The sequence below is a fragment of the Triticum urartu genome, chromosome 2, assembly GCF_003073215.2.
Source record: "Triticum urartu cultivar G1812 chromosome 2, Tu2.1, whole genome shotgun sequence".
Lineage (NCBI taxonomy): Eukaryota > Viridiplantae > Streptophyta > Magnoliopsida > Poales > Poaceae > Triticum > Triticum urartu.
In genome coordinates, this window is record NC_053023.1 from 380,929,227 (window position 1) to 380,935,226 (window position 6,000).

Genomic DNA, 6,000 nt, shown 5'->3' on the forward strand with positions numbered 1-6,000 from the left:
TGGCTTTAGTGGTGGCACCCCAGGTTGGGGGGTATAAATTTACCAAGGTGCTTATGGATGGAGGAATCAGTATTAACATCCTTTACTATGAAACCTTTCGTTGCATGGGGTTAACAGATAAGAATCTTAAACCATCGAACACTATGTTTCATGGGGTAGTGCCTGGTAAATCAGCACACCTAGTTGGCAAGATAGCTCTGGAAGTTGCTTTTGGAGACGAGCATGATTCAAGATCAGAGGTGTTGGCTTTTGAAGTGGTTAAAATCAAGAGTCCATATCATGCCCTGTTCGGACGGCCGGCTTATGCTAAGTTCATGGCAAGACTGTAACACCCACAATGCGGCTATATCTCCCACGTGTCAGGGCACGACTTAGAGGCATAACCGCATGGTAGGTTTGTCGCAAGAGGGGTAATCTTCACACAATCCCATGAACTGAATAAGAAAGGGATACAGAGTTGGCTTACAATCGCCACTTCACACAAATACAAGTTAAACATACATCATGCAGAATACAACCAAGGCCCGACTACGGAACCAAAATAAAAAAGACAAACCCAAATGCTAGATACCCGATCGTCCCAACTGGGCTCCACTAAAGATCAACAGGAAACGAAACAACACAACGAACAAGATCTTCATCGAGCTCCCACTTGAGCTGGGTTGCGTCATCTGCACTGGTATCATCGGCACCTGCAACTGTTTGGAAGTAACTATGAGCCACGAGGACTCAGCAATCTCACACCCACGAGATCAAGACTATTTAAGCTTATGGGTAGGAAAGGGTAATGAGGTGGAGCTGCAGCAAGCACTAAGCATATATGGTGGCTAACATACACAAATAAGAGCGAGAAGAGAAGCAACACAACGGTCGTGAACTAGAAGTGATCAAGAAGTGATCCTGAAAGCTCCTTATGTTCAAGCATAACACAAGACCGTGTTCACTTCCCGGACTCCGCCGAAAAGAGACCATCACGGCTACACACGCGGTTGATTCATTTTAATTAAGTTAAGTGTCAAGTTCTCTACAACCGGACGTTAACAAATTCCCATCTGCCACATAACCGCGTGCACGACGTTCAAAAGTTCAAACCCTGCAGGGGTGTCCCAACTTAGCCCATCACAAGCTCTCACGGTCAATGAAGGATATTCCTTCTCCCAGGAAGACCCGATCAGACTCGAAATCATGGTTACAAGAGATTTCGACAATGGTAAAACAAGACTAGCAAGACCGCCGATGCGCCGAAATCCCGATAGGAGCTACACATATCTCATTCTCAGGGCAACATCGGATGAGACATCCTATGAGTAAAACCAAACCTCAAGTTTCCCTGAGGTGGCCCCGCAGTCTACTCGGTTCGGACCAACACTTAGACAAGCACTGGCCTGGGGGGGGGGGTTAAAATAAAGATGACCCTTGGGTTGGCCGACCCAAGGGAAGGGTAAAAGGTTGTTAAGAAAATGTAAGACCAAGGTTGGGCCTTGCTGGAGGAGTTTTATTCAGAGCGAACTGTCAAGGGGTTCCCATAACATCCAACCGCGTAAGGGACGCAAAATCAAGGAACATAACACCTGTATGACGGAAACTAGGGCGGCAAGAGTGGAACAAAACACCAGGCATAAGGCCGAGCCTTCCTCCCTTACCAAGTATATAGATGCATTAATTAAAATAAGAGATATTGTGATATCCCAACATATCCATGTTCCAACATGGAACAAACTTCAGCTTCACCTGCAACTAGCAACGCTATAAGAGGGGCTGAGCAAAAGCGGTAACTTAGCCAAACAACGGTTTGCTAGGAAAGGTGTGTTGGAGGCTTGACATGGCAATATGGGAGGCATGATATAGCAAGTGGTAGGTAGCGTGAAATAGCGATAGAGCGAACAACTAGCAAGCAAAGATAGAAGTGATTTCAAGGGTATGGTTATCTTGCTTCAGATCCCGCAAGGAAGAAGAACGAGTCCATGAAGAAGACAAACAGACGTAGTCGAACGAATCCTCACAAACGCGACATTATCGGAACCAACCCGAAGAAGCAACACCAGAAAGAAGCAAACAACATAGTAAACAACCAACACATCAACATGGCATGATGCACAACCAAGTATGATGCATGTCCGTTTTAATGAGGCATGGCATGGCAAAGTGCACAAAAAATACTACAAATTAAGTGGAGCTCAATATGCAACGAGTTGCATATTGATGGAACACCACATGTCTTATTTAGTTCTCTCTCGTTTATGTACCCAACAATATTAAATGTTGTTAAACATGGCAAGAGGTGAAGCATAATGAAAACTACCTATCTAGGCAAGTTTAAATGAGGCCGGAACAACAAACAACAAGTCCGGAAACTCCTCATGTGCATATTTTTAGGTTTGGTACTGTTCTGCCCTAAACCAAATTTTAGAGTTGTTAAACATGCAAAGTAATGCCACCATGTTAAACTAGGCATTTTTATACCCCATTTTCATATAAAGTTTATTTAAAATGGAGCTACGATTATTTAGTTATGAATTAAGTCATTTTAGCAAGGTGATACGTCCATTTTGCATCATGCATTTATATCGATATTTATTGCATTATGGGTTGTTATTTCACATTATGTCACAATACTTATGGCTATTCTCTCTTATTTTACAAGGTTTACATAAGGAGAGAGAATGCCGGCAGCTGGAATTTTGGGGAAAAGGAGCAAATATTAGAGACCTATTCTGCACAACTCCAAAAGTCTTGAAACTCCACGGAATACCTTATAATAAATAATGAAAAATCCTCGCCAAAGATGAAGGCCAGGGGGCCCACACCCTTCTCATGAGGGTGGGGGGCGCGCCCCCTACCTCGTGGGCCCCCTGGTGGCTCTCCGATGACCATCTTCTCCTATATGAAGTCTTTCGTCGAGAAAAAAATAAGAAGCAACCTTTCGGGACAAAACTCCGCCGCCAGGAGGCGGAACCTTGGTGGATCCAATCTAGAGCTCCGGCAGAGCTGTTCTGCCGAGGAAACTTCCCTCCCGGAGGGGGAAATCATCACCATCGTCATCACCAATGCTCCTCTCATTGGGAGAGGGCAATCTCCATCAACATCTTCATCAGCACCATCTCATCTCAAAACCCTAGTTCATCTCTTGTATCCAATTCTTGTCTCCAAGTCCGGGATTGGTGCTAGTAGGTTGCTAGTAGTGTTAATAACTCCTTGTAGTTGATGCTAGTTGGTTTAATTGGTGGAAGATCATATGTTCAGATCCTTTATGCATATTATTACCCCTCTGATTATGAACATGAATATGCTTTGTGAGTAGTTACTTTTGTTCCTGAGGACATGGAAGAAGTCTTGCTATTAGTAGTCATGTGAATTTGGTATTCGTTCGATATTTTGATGAGATGTATGTTGTCTAGCCTCTAGTGGTGTTATGTGAACATCGACTACATAACACTTCACCATTATTTGGGCCTAGAGGAAGGCATTGGGAAGTAATAAGTAGATGATGGGTTGCTAGAGTGACAGAAGCTTAAACCCTAGTTTATGCGTTGCTTCGTAAGGGGCTGATTTGGATCCATATGTTTCATGCTATGGTTAGGTTTACCTTAATACTTTTGTTGTAGTTGCGGATGCTTGCAATAGAGGTTAATCATAAGTGGGATGCTTGTTCAATTAAGAACAGAACCCAAGCACCGGTCCACCCACATGTCAAATTATCAAAGTACCGAACGCGAATCATATGAACATGATGAAAACTAGCTTGACGATATTCCCATGTGTCCTCGGGAGCGCTTTTCCTCATATAAGAGTTTGTCCAGGCTTGGCCTTTGCTGCAAAAAGGATTGGGCCACCTTGCTGCACTTTATTTACTTTTGTTACTTGTTGCTCGTTACAAATTATCTTATCACAAAACTATTTGTTACCACTTATTTCAGTACTTGCAGAGAATACCTTGCTGAAAACCGTTTATCATTTCCTTCTACTCCTTGTTGGGTTCGACACTCTTACTTATCAAAAGTACTACGATAGATCCCCTATACTTGTGGGTCATCAAGACTCTTTTCTGACGCCGTTGCCGGGGAGTGAAGCGCCTTTGGTAGGTGGAATTTGGTAAGGAAAAATTTATATAGTGTGCTGAAATTTACTATCACTGGTTACTATGGAAAGTAATCCTCTGAGGGGCTTGTTCGGGGTATCTTCACCCTGACCAGTAGAGCAAAGAGTTGCTCCTCAACCTACTGATCCTATTGAAAATGAAATTCCTTATGAGTATCCTTCGAGTATAATTGAAAAACTGCTAGCTAATCCTTTTACAGGAGATGGAACAAAGCATCCTGATGAACACCTAATATATGTGGATGAAGTTTGTGGATTATTTAAGCTTGCAGGTATACCCGATGATGTTGCTAAGAAGAAGGTCTTCCCTTTATCTTTGAAGGGACACGCATTGACATGGTATAGGCTATGTGATGATATGGGATCATGGAACAATAAAATACTGGAATTGGAATTTCATCAAAAGTATTACCCTATGCATCTTGTTCATCGTGATCGCAATTATATATATAATTTTTGGCCTCGTGAAGGAGAAAGCATCGCTCAAGCTTGGGGGAGGCTTAAATCAATGTTATATTCATGCCCCAATCATGAGCTCCCAAGAGAAACAATTCTTCAAAAAAAATTATGCTCGGCTTTCTGAAAAGAATCGCACCATGCTTGATACTTCTTGTGCTCGCTCTTTTATGATGAAGACTATTGGATTTAGATGGGATTTATTGGATAGAATTAAACGCAACTCTGAAGATTGGGACCTCGACAATGGTAAGGAGTCAGGTATGACACCTAGTTTTGATTGTGTTAAATCTTTTATGGATACCGATATTTTCCGTAAGTTTAGCACTAAATATGGACTTGATTCTGAGATAGTAGCTTCTTTCTGTGAATCTTTTGCTACTTATGTTGATCTCCCTAAGGAGAAGTGGTTTAAATATCATCCTCCCATAGAAGTAAAAGTAGCTGCACCTATTAAAGTTGAAGAAAAGATTGTCACTTATAATGATCCTATTGTTCCTACTTGTTATGTTGAGAAACCACCTTTCCCTGTTAGGATAAAGGATCATGCTAAAGCTTCAACTATGGTTCGTAAAAGCAATATTAAAACATATACACCTCCTGAGCAAGTTAAAGTAGAACCTAATATTGCTATTGTTAAAGATCTCTTGACTGATAGTATTGATGGGCATGTTATTCAGTTCTGCGGTGAAACTGCTAGAATTGCTAAATCTTGTGCTGAAGATAAACATAGACCTGTGGTAGGCGTGCCTGTTATTTTTGTTAAAATAGGAGATCATTGTTATCATGGCTTATGTGATATGGGTGCTAGTGCTAGTGCGATACCTATTGACTTATACAAAGAAATTATGCATGACATTGCACCTGTTGAGTTAGAAGAAATTGATGTTACTATTAAACTTGCTAATAGAGATACTATTTCGCCAATGGGAATTGTTAGAGATGTTGAAGTCTTGTGTGGGAAAACTAAATATCCTGCTGATTTTCTTGTTCTTGGTTCCCCACAAGATAGCTTTTGCCCCATTATATTTGGTAGACCCTTCTTAAATACTGTTAATGCTACCATAGATTGCACAAGGGATGTTGTTACTGTTGGCTTAGATGATAAGACTCATGAGTTTAATTTCTCTAAATTTACTAAACAACACCGTGAAGAAGAATTGCCTAGTAAGTATGAAATTATTGGTCTTGCTTCTATTGCCATACCTCCTAGTGATCCTTGAACAATATTTGCTAGACCATGAGAATGATATGTTTATGAATGAAAGAAGGGAAATAGATGAAGTATTCTTTAAACAAGAACCTATGCTGAAACACAATTTGCCTGTTGAAATCCTAGGGGATCCTCCTCCACCTAAGGGTGATCCCGTGTTTGAGCTTAAACCGTTGCCTGATAATCTTAAATATGCTTACCTTGATGAAAAGAAGATATATCCTGTTATTATT